Source organism: Peromyscus leucopus, chromosome 8b, assembly GCF_004664715.2.
Source record: "Peromyscus leucopus breed LL Stock chromosome 8b, UCI_PerLeu_2.1, whole genome shotgun sequence".
Lineage (NCBI taxonomy): Eukaryota > Metazoa > Chordata > Mammalia > Rodentia > Cricetidae > Peromyscus > Peromyscus leucopus.
This window is the reverse complement of record NC_051086.1, coordinates 26,120,817-26,136,102: the sequence shown is the minus strand read 5'-3', so window position 1 is coordinate 26,136,102 and position 15,286 is coordinate 26,120,817. Positions and strand designations below refer to the sequence as shown.

The 15,286-nt window shown below is 49.8% G+C and overlaps 1 protein-coding gene across 2 annotated transcripts in view; it reads left to right on the top strand.

Annotated features, from left to right (window-relative positions):
• The window catches only part of Litaf (lipopolysaccharide induced TNF factor), a 56,768-nt gene that overhangs the window by 21,328 nt on the left and 20,154 nt on the right, over positions 1-15,286 (top strand). Inside the window, exon 1 of one of the 2 annotated variants that reach the window (XM_028872897.2) lies at positions 490-591. The exons of the other annotated variant lie outside the window; for it this stretch is intronic. The gene's annotated coding sequence lies outside the window, so the exon portion shown is untranslated. Of the gene's footprint in view, positions 1-489; positions 592-15,286 lie in introns of those variants that run through there. 2 annotated transcript variants of the gene reach the window in all.

Below are 15,286 nucleotides of genomic sequence, written 5' to 3'. Positions count from 1 at the left end.
TTCATGCACGATATGCCAGCCCCTTAACAGCTGAGCTGCAGCTATGGCTGGTTTTTGGTGTCTTGAGACACTATGGAGCCTTAGCTTGCCTGGAACTCACTGTTGTATATCAGGCTGACCTCAAACATATGCCTCTATCTCCTGTACAGTTCTTTATATAACTTGAATATTAGGCCTTCATCAGCTACACGACCTACAAATATTGTCTCCCGTTCTAGAGTAGGTTGTCTTTATGCCTTTTTGAGGGCGGATGTGTAGTTGGGGTGTTAGAAACAAAGAGTAACCTCCTCGCTCCGCCCTCTCCCAGGCCTCCGCGGCTCCTCTAGTCCGCCTCGCGCCGGCCCCTCTGGGCCCCGCCTCCCCGCGCCCCGCCTTTTGCGAGCCCTTCTGGTCGCAGTTTCCTTCCCACCCCGCCTGCAACCAGACTGCCGCCCCGCCCCTCCCAGGCCCCGCCCCAGGTGGCCTCCCGCCCCCTCCAAGCCACGCCCCGAAACATCCCCGCCCCGGGCTCGCCCTGCCTCCCTGGATCCCTCCCGGCCCGCGCGCGCGGCTAGTGCAGACCTCCCGGCTCGACTGGCGGCGCGGGCGGCGGTGAGTGTGGCGCTGCTGGGTGCTGCGTGGGGAACTCCAGGCGCGGGGCGCGGGGCGGCTTCGGAGGCGGGGGCCGCGCTCTGGCACCTGCCTAGAGCCCCGGGACACCGCGCTCTCCGCGGGTGGCGGGTGGCGATGTCGCGGGACCCGGGTGGCGCGCTCTGGGCGGGATTCAGGGTTAGGGGTTCCAGCCGTGCTCTGGTAGTCTTTGGTCCGCAGGCCCGGAGTGCTCAGCTCCCATCTGAATCTCTCCGGATGATGCCCCTGGAGGGCTTATAGGAAACGGCGCGGTTTTCTCTAGTCGCCTCTAGACTAGTTGCGATTTGGAGAACGATCGCTTGCGGAGTCTGAAACCAAAAGTGAACAGACAAAAAGTAGGACAACTTTCCAGATGCTCCGTAGCTGCTCCGGGTCCACGCGTCGGCATTTTTGCTCTTATCCCTGTGGGTTTCACGAGGGTTCCCAGCAGGGTGCGGGCGTGCCGGTGCGCAGGGGATCCGGTGTGATCGCGGGGCTCCTAGCCCAACGTCCACCGGTAATGACGGTGGACGTGGCCCTGGCTGCCCAGCCAGCCCAGTTCTTGCTTCCTGAGGGGTTTCCAGTCAGCGTGGGTCCAGACGGTGCGCTCAATCGTCATTTGGTGTTGTGCCCATACCTTCCGTTCAAGCTTAAGAGGAAGGGGTTAGAGGGGCATGGGTGTGTTCTAGAAAGGCGGAGCTACAGTGATCAGGCCGCTTGGACCTTCCCTAATATTGTCGGGTTTTGTGCTTCCGGATAGTGGAGCTGATGTCATTCACTGTTGATTGAGCGGTAGTCGTTGGGAAAGAGTTTGTGGGAGTCACAGGCGTTCTGAACTCCCATCAGCTTTGTGTTGTTTTGAGTGAGACAGGGTCTTATGTAGTCCAGGCTGGAATCCCAACTCCATATGTAGCCGAGGTTGGTCTTGAACTCCTGGACTTTCTGCCTTCAGTGTTGAGAGTACAGCGTTGTGCGATCCTGCCCGCTCCTCCAGCCTTTTCAAAATCTAACCGCCCTCCCCTTGGCGTGGTAAGCGGGAGCTGGTTCAGGGACTCCTGGACTCCATATTGGAGTCCTTTGAAGGAAAATGATTTCCACCAGTAGGTGCTGGCCTGCCGTTCTGCTCTCCACTCCAGCCTTCCCAGATTGGCTCTTTAAAACAACTAATGTAGGTGGCTGTAAAGAAAGGCACTGGGTGGTGTCAGGAATTCCTCCTGTGTTTGGCCTTGTCAGCCGGATCAGGATCCAGAGGGTGTATCGCTTGCTCTGCCTGGCCTAGAGTGCACCCATACTTCACCTGGCTCTGGTCTCAGCCAGTCCTTGCTTTATAAAAGTGTACAGGCCATCTAAGAAACATTTGCTGTTAGGTCTACTGTGGGAGAGGCCCATTGTTCTCTCTTTCCTGTTGCACTAAAAGCATTAATAATGAATAGTTTTATTCCTGCCTGAAAAAAAAAATCTGTGTGATGTTTTTCTGGATTAAGTGACCCAGTGATTGCTCTAAAATCTCTCATCAGTTTCTTGAGTCTCTAAAGTACTAGATTGAAGTAGCTCTCATGTCTTTGGCACATACGTTCCCTTTGTCCTTCCTTATGGACTGACCACGGGAGGGTGGAAGACTACACCTTGTCCTGTAAAGGTGCTGAAAAAAACATGGCTCCTGGTCCTGAGTGGCTTATGCTATGGGTGGAAATCAGGCATGCTGTTGAAAAGTGCAGAGCTCAGCTCCGAATCCACTAAAGTCAGGAGGCATTCCTAGACAGGGAAGGTTGTATGGAAAAGCTGAGGTCTGAGCACACTGCGCACAAGCAGAAGAATCCCAGCAAAGCTGTGGTAGAGGTGCAGGTAAGTCCAGGGTCAGAGACGGAAGGAGTCGGCAGGCATTCCCAGCCTAAACTGAGAGGATAAGCTGTTCCTGCTTTTCTACCTTAATCTAATCCCATCATCCCCGCTGATGGGGCATGGCCCAATGCCACTGTGAGAATGGGCAGGACCCCTTCCTTCCCCCACCTCTCTTCCGGATTTCCCTGAAGGGAACTGGGAAGAGGAAGCCCTGGAGTGCTGGCACCAGTCTCTCCAGTTCTGTTTGTTTTGGCTTTCTGCTGCCATGAAAATAGCCCACGGAGCCAGGTGGCCTGTGTCCACAGGTAAACAGACTCTGCTCTCTGCTTCTGTCTTGCAGCCCATTGGCCACCGTGGCTGACTCTGAACATGACTGGTGTTTACTTACCGTGGAATTGGTGTTTGAGGTCAAGTGCTGCTTTCCAGGGGTCCTCATAACTTCATTTTATTGTTGAGCATTCATTGACATTCTGGATAGACACAGTGATGACAACGTTAGACCCACTGAAGTTGTCACCTGGCTACAGGTCTTTGGAGATTTATGTGTCATTTCATTAGGTTTGCAGACACAGAAAGGTATGGCCCCTGTCTCAAGAGTCACATCCAGAATGCCTTCAACCAAAGAGAAATTAACTACAGAAAAGCATAACAAGTCCAAGAGTTTTCATGTATGAAGACCAGAGACCCTGAGGTAGATGTTTATTGCTACAGGGATGGTAGATGATGGGCTGAAGCAAGTCTGCTCAGTCCTTTCCGGTACTCTGTGGATTTCTTTCTCCTGGGGTAGGGTAGGACCTCACGTTTTAACAACTATCATCAGGCAAGAGAGGAGTTTTTCTTCTTCCTTTTCCTCTTCTCTTTCTTTAAATTCATGTGGATGGGGTCTGGAGCAATAGCTTGCTGCTATTCCAGAAGACCTGAGTTCGGTTTCCACCATCCATGTTAGGCAGGTCACAACTGCCTGAAACTCTAGCTCCAGAGGATCTTGTGCCCTCTTCTGGCCTCGGTGGACACTGCACTCATATACACATACCCACATCTGGACACATAATATATACATAATTGAAAATAAAAAAAAAAACTTAAATACGTTTTTAAGTGCAGGTAGGTTCATGTAACCATGTGTACAGAGACTAGAGGCCAACTTGGGGACTTTGAGTCATCTTCTGGAATACTGCCTACCTCCTTTGAAACAGGATGTTTCATGGGCCTGGAGCTTACCGTGTAGATTCGCTGAACTCACTGCCTGGTTAGTGAGTATCAGAGACTGTGAAGGCTCTCTCCCCAGTGCCTGTTTTTTTCTGGAGGTCCTGGATATTGAACCCCATCCCCAGGCCAGCACAGCACCACTGTAGCCAGGTGGCCCCTGCAGAGTTAGGGTAATAGCCCCAGGTTCTGTGACAGCCTCGGAGAGAAACCCTGGTTCCTTGACCTGCCGGTGGGGAGGGAAGGCAGGAAGCACTCAGGGAGGCTGTGCTTCCGAGGCCCAGCCCGCTCCCTTTCTGGTCGATCACCAACATGCTGTGTGTTATTCTTGACAACTTTGTTGTCTGCGCATTGGCATGTAATGGGCAACAGCTCTCCACTCAGCCCTACGCCATGTAGAGCGCTAACTCCCCCGGGTCCAAAGCCTAGCAAGCGTGTCTGGCATCATTACAGATACCATCTACAGAGCTCACATGGGAGAACCCTGCAGTCAGGTTACAAAAGAGAATTATGTCAGGTCTTATTCTCCCTGGGGTGCAAATGGCCTACAGGACACAGGTTGGACACACCTGGAAGACTTGAGAAAAATGTAAGCCATTTGACCTATGGAGCCTCTTGAGTGTGTGATCTTGGAGTTTAAGATTTTAGTGTTAGTGGACACAGGCTACACAGCTCTCATTCCGCCCTCAGGAGGCTGAGGCCAGAGGATTGTTGCATGGCAAGTCTGGGCTGCTGCACAGGGAGACCCTGTCTCAGGAAACCAAACTGGCAAAAATAAAAACAAAACCTGAAACAGCAACAGAAAACTTATCATCATTGGCCTGCTCATCTCTGATTCCAGTGACATTCCATGGACTGATATTTGAAAATTTATATTAAGAACCAGCAGTAGCCGGGCGGTGGTGGCGCACACCTTTAATCCCAGCACTCGGGAGGCAGAGCCAGGCCGATCTCTGTGAGTTCGAGGCTAGCCTGGGCTACCAAGTGAGCTCCAGGAAAGGCACAAAGCTACGCAGAGAAACCCTGTCTTGAAAAACCAAAAAAAAAAAAGAACCAGCAGTAGGACTGGCAAGATGTCCCAGCAGGTAAAGACACTTGCCACCCAGTCCTGTGCTCTGAGTCCCAGCCTCGCAGTCTGTGTAGTGGAAGGACAGAACTGACTGGCATAAGCTGTTTTTTGACCTCCACACTTGCACTGTGGCGCACATACGCACAAGCACGCATACACACAAACTAAAGAAATGCAATTTAAGAATTAAATAAATAACAAAACCCAGCAGGACTTAAGGAAATGTGGAAGATGAAATCAGACATAATTTGAGCGACAATTTGAGGCTGGCACCCGCTTTCTTTGTCGGTGGCCCCATCTTTTGTCATTGAACCGTCCCCACCCCCCACCCCGGCACTAATCAGGACACACAGGATCTGATAGCCTGGCACAGGCTTATTGATGCTTTTGGTGCCATTTCATCAAAAGCTGGCATTCATGGGGGAGCCTGGGATGTGGTTTCACCCGGGATCCCCAGGGAAGTGGTCCACACTGATTGCAGGGTGCAGCTTTGCTTGCCGTGGAACATTTTTCCATTCCACAAATCAATGTAATTTGTAGTTATGCCATATTTGAACCTGACTTTAAGCTTGTGGTAACTTTATCTTTGACTTGTGGGACATATGACCCTGTAGAAACCACTGAAATTCAGAAGATGGAATTTGAAAACATTTCTCTGAAATATTTTACTGAGCTTCTGAGTTCCTCTCCAAGGTGTATGGAATCAAGTTTGTCAGGGCGGTTAGACACCACCCTGCAAAAGCTGTTTCTTCCTTCCCCAAAGAGGCTTAGCCCTCTAAACCACAGAGGGTCCTGGGTCGCACCGCTGTCTCAGTCTGCTCCCCCTCATTCTGTGGTGTGTGAGAAGCCCCGTTCTTCCTCCTTGAATGGCCGGTGCTCTGCACGTGAGAATTGTTAAGCAATGTTTGCTCTCATGGACATACAGTCCCAGGTTTAGTTCAGTCCTGCTCCGTTACACACACACTGCCCTAAGGAATACTTTGTTCCTTCTTCCAAGATCTCGAAGACCAGACCTGTTGGCCCTCTCAGCTGGTTTCTGTCTTGTTTACAAACTATGCCCTTTTCTAAGGCTCACATACATCTGCGTGCCAGCTCCTTTCCCTTAATGCGGTCATTTCTGTGATCTCCATATTAATACCACCCAGCCTTGTGCATCCTTTCTAGGGCTGGGGCGGTGGGCAGTGGGCACGGCGTGGATAGAAGAATTGTTTTTCTTTCTGGAAGAATTGGTTGTAGGGGATTACATTGGTAGTTGAAAGCCGATTCATCTCTGCGAAGGCCTTGCCCTTTGTGTGTTGATCTGATACCTAAATCTAGGAAGCCATTCTCTACCAGGGAGCCTGTATTTCCCACAGCATGCACTACCCAAGCCTGGCTGAAAACGGAGAGCAGGAGGTTCAGGAGGCTGTTCAGCTTGGACAGGCCTTCCTTCTGCTAAATCCTAGGGTCTCGTCTCTTTTAAATTTGTTTTAAACTTTTTTCCATTCTCTCTTTTTGAGACGGTCTCATATAGCTCAGGTTGGCCACTAACTCCCCAGGTCTGGCTAAGTTTGAACTCCTTGTCCTCCTGCCCCCATTTCCTAAGTTCTGAAATTACAGGGATATACCACTAAACATGGCTACTTTTCTTTTCTTTCTTTCTTTTTTTTTTTTTTGGTTTTTCGAGACAGGGTTTCTCTGTGTAGTTTTGCGCCTTTTCCTGGAACTCACTTGGTAGCCCAGGCTGGCCTCGAACTTACAGAGATCCGCCTGCCTCTGCCTCCCGAGTGCTGGGATTAAAGGCGTGCGCCACCACCGCCCGGCCTACTTTTCTTCTTTTAAGTGTGTGTATGTGTGGTATATATTATACATACATATATATATATATATATATATATATATATTTATACATACACATATATAATGCACGTGCATATTTGTGTGTGTGTGTGTGTGTGTGTGTGTGTGTGTGTGTGTGCATATCTGTATGGGTGAGTGTGGACACCAAAAGTTGATGTCAGACTTCTTCCTCACTTGACTTCTACTTTAACTGTTGAGGCAGGGTCTTGTGCTGAACCTAGAGCTCCCCATTGGCTAGCTAGCCAGCTGCCCCACCCTCACCCTCAACCCCTGTGTCTGACTCTGGAATGCTGGAATTACAGGCAGCTGCAATGCCTGCCTTTTTTACATGGGTTCCAGGATCTGAACTCTGGTCCTCACACTTGTAGGGTAAGTCTCTTTCCACTGAGACATCCCTCCAGTCCTTACTTCTCTTCCTTTCCTTCTTTCTTCCTTTCTTTCTTTTGAAACAAGGTCTCTGTTATGTAGCTCTGGCTGTTCTAGAACTTACTCTGTAGCCCAGCCTGGCCTCAGCTCACAGAGATCCACCTGCCTCTGCCTCAGAAGTGCTGGGATTAAAGACATGCATTCATCAGTACACCTAGATTAAAAAAAGAAGATGCACACAGTTTTAAAAATTTATGTCTGTTTGTTTGAGACAGGGTCTCTGTCTTAGTTAGAGTTTCTATTTCTGTGAAGAGACTCCATGACCACAGAAACTCTTATACAGGAAAACATTTAACTGGGGTGGCTTACAGTTTAGAGGTTCAGTCCATTATCATCATGGTGGGACATGGCAGTGTGCAGGCAGACATGGTGCTGGAGAAGTAGCTGAGGGTCCTACATCTTGATCTGCAGTCAACAGGAAGTGAACTGAGTACCCTGAGTGTTTTGATTATAGAAGACCTCAAAACCCACCCCCTGTGACACACTTCCTTCAATAAGGCCACACCCACTCCAAAAAAGCCACACCTCCTAATAGTACCATTCCCTATGAACTATGGGGGCCAATTATATTCAGACTACCCCAGTCTCCCTGAATATCCCAGGTCAGATTTAAATTCATTAACCTCCTGCCTCAGTCTCCTAAGAGCTGTGATTATAGATCTTGGCCCTCCTGCTTGGCCTAAAGAAAATAGCTTTAAAAAATTAACTTTATTTTTATTTTTATTTTTTTTGAGACAGGGTTTCTCTGTGTAACAACAGCCCTGGCTATTCTGGAACTCACAGAGTTCCGCCTCCTTCTGCCTCTGAGTGCTGGGATTAAAGGTGTGCGCCGCCATGCCTGGCTTAATTTTATTTTTTGTGTATGAGTGATATGCCTGTGTGTTTGCATGCCTGGTGCCCACACAAGTCAGAAGACGGGATCAGATCCCCTGGAAATGGAGTTACAGACTGTTGTGAGCGGCCATGTTGGTGCTGGGAATCCAGTTCAAGTGGGCTCTTGCCACAGAGGAGCATAGTACAGTCCAGTTGCAGAAACAGAACCTGCCTAGAGTAAGAAGCAGTCAGGGCCCAGGAGGCAGTCATGTGCCATCAGGACTGGTTGTGTGTGGGTGGCCCTGGGAAGTAGGGTGGGCCTGAAGAGAATGCTGGATGTCATAGGTGTTTTCACATGACCCGAAGTCTTACTCAAGGCATCCTTCCCAAAGCCACCTAAGCTGGTCGCCTGCAGCCATTGGAGTCTGTCAACACTGGGCCAGGAAGTAGATGTCAGACTCCACAGCACCTCAAATATTAGGGAGCTGTTAGATGTTTATAGGCTTGTGGGACATTGTAGCTGGACCCCTCCCTCCTGGTAAACAGGTGGAAGAATGGCCCTGGAAGGCCGTACTAGATAACTACCTAAACCCGGTCCCAGGACTCCAAACACCTTGGATTACTGGCTGGCTTTCCTTCCTTCCTTCCTTCCTTTATTTCTTCCCTCCCTCCCTCCCTCCCTCCCTCCCTCCCTCCCTCCTCCTTTCTTGACAGGGTCTAATGTATTCCAAGATGGCCTGATGCCTCCATCTACTGAGGTCTGGGGTTGAAGAAGACTAGCTAGGGGCCTGAGAACTGAGCACTACAAGATACTCCAAATGCGCCTGTCAGTCACCTGGACAGGACAGTGCCTCAGGGAAAGCCGCTGGTTCTGGGGCAGGTGAGGTGGCCCATCCGGTCAGTGTGTTTGTGTGCAAGCCTGTCGACCTGAATTCAATCCCTGACACCCACCTAAGATGGAAGGAGAGAACTGACTCCAGAAAGTCGTCCTCTGACTTCCACACCAGCTCCCTCCCCACCCCCATAATAATAAAAGATACATTTTAAAAACTGTTCTAGAGAGTTCAGAATAAGCTAGGTGTGGTGGTGCATACCTGTAATCCCAGTACTGGGAAGCAGAGGCAGGAGGATCACTGCAAGTTTAAGCCAGGCCTACTTAGCAAGACCATTTCAAAATAAAATATTTTTAAACAAGGAAAAAGACTACAGTAAGGCCTGCAGAGGTGGGCGCGGATCCCCTGGGCCGCTGTCAGCTCGTGCTTGTCCAGTGTGCGCTGTCCGAGAGCTTCCGCTTGTCTGGGCTCCTTTTCATTTTTAAGGTATTTATCTCCCATGTATGTATGTGTGTGAGCACGCATGTGCCTCAGCCTTGAGTCATTGTGTAGCCCTTGATGGTCAGATTACCTGTGTGCGCCATCATATTGGGCTCGTAGCTGAATGATGTCAAGGGAGATCTTGGGACCCTGGGGGACTAGAGATCCCAGTGACGAGAGCAGATGGCCATCTGGCTTCGTCACTCCCAGGAAGTACTACAGCGTAGGAACAGCTCTTCTCTGGCAGGAGGAAATGTTTACAGATAACTTACACTGTTAGGATATGCATTACAAGAAAGAGAAGCAGGCAACATCTAGCCACGCCCTCCAGACGTGACTGTGGGGACAGTCTGTGTAACAGGTGACAGCTAGCCTGTGACAAAGTCCAGCCACACGTGGTATTGACTTTTGGTCATCTTTCCTAAGCTGTACGTATGAGCCTGTCTGATGAGAAGCCTTCCTGGCAGAGGGCCAGATTGATGGAGTCTGTCAGACGATGGAGTTGGTCAGAACACTCCTGTTTTCATGGAAAAGGCTGAGTCCTGAAACTCCTTTAGGTCAAACAAAGAGCTGGGCTTTGGGGGTAATTTTTTCTGTAAGTGTGTGTGTGTGTTGCATACAGTGCTCTTAAGGGCTTCAAGAGAACTTGGAGTCCCCTGGAACTGGAATTACAGGAGTTTTGAACTGCCAGATGTGTGTGGGGGAACAGCAGTCAGGGTCTTTTCACAAGGGCAGCTGGTGTTCTAACAGCAGTCTTCTTTCTCTCCTGCCCCTTTGCCTTTGAGACAGGATCTGTGTAGCCCAGGCTGGACTCAAACCCTTTGTGTAGCTGAGAGTGACCTTGAACTTCTGATTCTCCTGGTTCCGCCTCTTGAGTATTGGGATTGCAGACCTGCACCACTAGGGTTTGTGGGGATTGAACCCAGGGATTCATGCATGCAGGGCAATCACCCTACCAACCAAGTCACACCCTAGCCCTGACGCACCAGTGTTTTGAGTCACAACACTATAGTAACTGTTTGTATGGAGTTCTTACACACTTGGTTCTGATGGGGTCCAAGTCCTCAAAACTTCATGGCAGCATGTTGGAGAAGGTGGTGGTGGTGTACTGCCATGGCCCCCGGTGTAGCCAGGGATGAATTAGAACCAAAAAGTGTAGACAGACCCTCTCTCTCCCTTCTCCCCATCTTTTCATTTCCCATCTTCTCCCAGACTTAAAGAAAGCAGAGAGAAATATGGGGTCAATTTTAGAAGAAAAGTTAAGATACTGTTTCGGGGAGGGAGAGATGGCTCAGAGGTTCAGAGTGTTGGCTACTCTTGCAGAGGACCCACGTTTGATGTTTGTCTCTGTAGCCCCAGATCTAGGGTACCCAGTGCCGCCTTCTGGTCTCTGCAGGCACCAGGCGTACATCTGGTGTACATACATTTCATGTGGGCAAAACATCCACACATAAAATAAAAATAAATGAGTCTTTTGAAAGGATACTGTTTCACTGGGCGGTGGTGGCACACGCCTTTAATCCCAGCACTCGGGGGGCAGAGGCAGGCGGATCTCTGTGAGTTTGAGGCCAGCCTGGTCTACAGAGCAAGATCCAGGATAGGCTCCAAAAGCTACACAGAGAAATCCTGTCTCAACACAACCCCCCCTCCCAAAAAAAAAAAAAAAAAAAAAAGAAGAAGATCCTGGTTCGTGGAAACATTTGAAGAGCTTGAGAGCAGGACTGAAAGGGTGGAGCCTGGGACTCTTGCATTTGTGAGTGGCGCCCTCAGCTTTTGATATGTTTTGTGTTGTTGTGAGTTGCTGGGGGGCTCCTGGCATTCTGGGGTTGGAGGGTTATTTTGAGGATCTGAACTCCCTCTTGATAAGGGTTAAGTGACTTGGGGAACTGCTGGATCATCCGGAGGCCCAGACTGGTACCTCCCTGATGTGAAGGCCCTGGAAACTGGACTGTACCCGCCTGACCCACCTCCCTGTTGCCCCCCACCCCAGGACACAGACGTGCTGCCTCTGGGCAGATGTCAACCCTGCTTCTTGCCTTTGCCATCCCCGCTCCCGCCTCCTGTGTCTCCTGGGGCCTGCTGGTTGTCAGCGTTTGCCTCCCTGCAGACTCCTTAGGCCGGCAAGGAAGGGTGCTCAGCTTCCCGTGCCTCACTCACCCTCGACCCTCTGAAGTCTCGGCATGAGAACAGGCCATAGCACAAAATACCAGCAGAGGCGGTGGTGGAGCACACCTGTGATCCCAGCACTCGGGCGGCAGAGGCAGGCAGATCTCTGTGAGTTCGAGGCCAGCCTGGTCTACACAGTGAGTTCTAGGAAAGGCGCAAAGCTACACAGAGAAACCCTGTCTCGAAAACAAAAACAAACACAACAACAACAAAACCAGCAAAGAAACTGCAAAGTGGGAGAATGATAGGATAAGAGTCCTCTTGCTGAATGATAAAACTGCTCTTTAATTGTACAACTCCTTGGACATCACAATTTATGGGTGCTCTGGCCTCTAACCAAAAAAAAAAAAAAAAAAAAAAAGGTATGGTATTTGTGTTGAACCTACAGATTCCCACCACACACTGCTAATCATCCCAGAAACCTCTCTAATAATTACTTATAAGACCTAAAACAAAGCCAGATGTGGTGTCACCTGCCCATAATCCCAGCACTTGGGGAGGCTGAGGCAAAAGGATCAGGTTCAAGGCTGTCTCAAAAACCCAAAAGAAGGAGTTTGGAGAGGTGGCTCAGTGGTTAAGAGGCCTTACCACCTTGCCAAGGATCAAGGTTCAGTTCTCAGAAACCACGTTAGGTGACTCATAAGTGTCTGTAACTCCAGCCTCCAGGGATCGATGGCCTTTTTCTGGCCTCTGTGGGCAACTATTCTCATGTGTGAATATATATGTATATGTGTGTGTGTAAAAAATCCTTTTTTTTTTTAAATCCAAAAAAAAAAAATGCTAAAACAGTGTAACAGTAGGTAAATAATCACTCTATTGTATTGTCTCAGGAATAATAAGAAGTGTGTGCATACTTTTAGTGCAGCTGGTTTGGTTTTTTCCAAATGTCTTTAGTCCATGGTCGGTTGACTGCGGATGTGGTCACCACAGATAGGTTCTTTCCTCAGCCTGTAATTAGAGCCTTTGGCACTCTGCAAACAGGAGGGACCTGAGACACAGTTCACAGGACAAAGGGTTGTGGTCATGTTACTTTAGCCTAAGAGAGATGCCTGGGAGTGGGGGCAGGTAGAGACAGGTTGGCCGAGGACATTGTATTCGCCTAAGAAAAGGATTTATTTGTTGGATGTGATTCTGGCTGTGGCAAAGGTTGGTCCCTCCCTCCTCTGCCCTCCTCTGCTTCCTGCAGGGACCCCGCATCATTCCTTGTGTCCCAGGTGTGTTATACGTGTGCGAGAAGGACCTGTGGATGATGGAGGTGGTGGCATCTTGTTGCCATTCTGGCTTGTTCACAACACAGCCTTTCTCAGAGATGTGTTTCTGCACACCAAATGTCCTGCTTCTTCTTTGAAGGCTGTATCCACGTCCCTGTGTGGCAGGGTGACTGGGCGGTCCACAGCCCTGTCCAGCAGCTCTACAGAGAGAGCTCTGGGTTCTGGTGGTCAGAGCCATGCCAGGTTCACCACACAGGTGGGGAAATCCATGGCCACACACTCATGTACGTTCACTCTTAGCCACGAGCCTCAGTTTGCTGTCAGTGGAGGCCTGTGTATCTACACCCCAGCCAGCTCCACATAAGATTTAACCAGGCTGGGGTTTTTTCCCTCCCAGATAAGCTTTTTATTTTAGTGTGTGTGTGTGTGTGTGTGTGTGTGTGTGTGTTCATGTTTGTGTATGCACAAGTGTGTGCATGTGAAGGCCAGAGGACAACCTGGATGTTATTCCTCAGGCGCTGCTCACATCTTTCTTTTGCAATAGCGTCTTTCACTAGCCGGGGCTCACCAAATGGGCACCGCAGCTTGCCAGAGAGTCCAGTGCTGGCCTTACATGTGTGCGTTTGAGGCAGGGTCTCTCAGTGAACCTGCAGCTCGTGATCCGGGTTAACAGAACTACCCAGCAGCTCCAGGGACCCACCCGCTTCTGTCCCCCCAGCTCTGGAATTACAAGTGAATGTTGCCACACTTTATCTGTGCTTGTCTGCCCCCCCACACCCGTTAAACTCAAGTCTCTACAGTTACAAGGCCATCGCTTTACCTGTTCAGCTGTCTCTCCAGCCCTAAATAAACATTTTACTTTAGAGTAGCTTCAGATTTACAGAAAAGCTGCCAAATTAGCCCAGAAAGTTCCTGTGCACCTTTAGTGCACTTCACTACAGTAAGAGGCTGAGTGAATTGGAACAAATAGAAACATGTCTGCTTGGGTCAAGAGGCTGAACTACAAGATTCTGATTGGTACCCAGTGAGGGAGGGTTTTCTTTGTTGTGCCCTCTCAGGGTCCCTGTGGGGACTGGGGGGTTATAAAATACATTCAGAACACAGTGTTCTGCTCCTGGCCTCTCACATGTCCCTGTCACATGTGAAGTCCATCCCATTCCCATCGTGTCAAAGGCTTGTTCAGCCCAGCTCTAGTCCATGGTCCATATCTCCCTGAAGTCAGATATGGATGAGACTTCGGACACAAACTCAGCAATTTTCTCTCAGCTAAAAGCCTGTGAAAAAAGTTGTGGGTGGAGGACATTCCCTTAGAGAGGACCGGGTAAGAAGAAAGGAGCCAGCTCTGATAGGACAGAGTGTCTAACCTGCGGGTGTGCATTTGAGAAAGTGCCTCTCGCTTGAACCTGCTCCTCATGATCGAGTTAACGAGTTAACGGAACCGTCCGCCGGCTCCACCACCCATCCCACCCCACCCTCCAGTTCTGACGTCACACCGACTCGGGTCCCTGTGCTTACGTGTTGAGCTCTGACGAACCTTCTCCCAAGCCAAAAGTTGTGGGTTTGTTTGTTTGTTTTTGCTTTTTTAAATGATTTATTTATTTTTAAATTTTGGGCGCGTATGAGAATCCTGGTGCCAGTGCCTGTGGAAGCTAGAGGTGTTGGATCATCCAGAGCTAGTTACAGGCACCTGTGAGCTACTTGACGTGGGTGCTGGGAATTGAACTTGGGTCCTCTGCAAGAGCAGTAAGTGCTCGTAACCACTCTGCCATCTTTCTAGCCCCCAACCCCCTTTTAGAGACAGGGTCTTGCTGTGTATCAAGCTGACTTTGAACTTGTGATTTTTCTGCCTCTGCCCCTTGAAAATTAAGATATGAGCATAGGCTCATACCCCAAGATTTTTTTTTAAATATACATTTCTTTCTCTTTTTGAGACATGGTCTTATGTACCCCAGAATGGCCTTGGACTCCTGGTCCCCCAGCATTCGTTCGTTCGTTCATTCATTCATTCATTCATTCATTTGCCTGTTTGTTTATTGTTGTTGTTTTTGAGACTGGCTTTCTCTGTGTAACAGCTCTAGCTGTCCTGGAACTCAATTTGTAGACCAGGTCTTGAACTCACTCACAGAGATTCCCCCTACCTCTGCCTCCCAAAGGCATGCACCACCACACCTGTTTTTGTTTTGTTTTGTTTTGTTTTTTTTCTATAGGCAAGCCTTGCCATACCTGGCAGAATATTCTTTCCTTCCCTGTGCCAGCGCCTGAAGTCCTGGGGCAGCCACGTGCCCTGCTTCCCCCACTGAGTAGCTCTCACAGGCTCACTCACTGTCTGGTGGCTTCACCCTGTGGTTCCACCAGTTGTCAACCTGATGGGGACTCACAGTGGTGTCTCCTGTGACACCTGGGAAGCACCCAGGTTGCCTGTGTATCCTTGAGGTATAGGTAGGTGGAAGAAGCTGTGTGCCGACCCTACCCCATATCTGCTTCAGCACCTGCTGGATTGAGGGTTCCTCACCAGAGTTGGGGTGAGGTTGTCTTGAGGTCTTCTAGGCTCTTCTGGAAAGCTGGCCTTGAGGTTCCAGCTCGCCTGGATCTCCAACATGGCTGCCTGCTGTCGTTGTCCACAGACTCCCTCTAAGCTCTTCTCTTCAGAGGATGGTTCCCGGCCACACCCTCGTTCCTCTGGGGATGCCAGACTGAGATTCCCAGGCTCCTCTCTGCCTGCGCCCCCCTTCCGCGAAGTCATTTCTTTCTTCATTTTGCTAGATGTGTTTAAAAGCAGTCACATAGCGCTT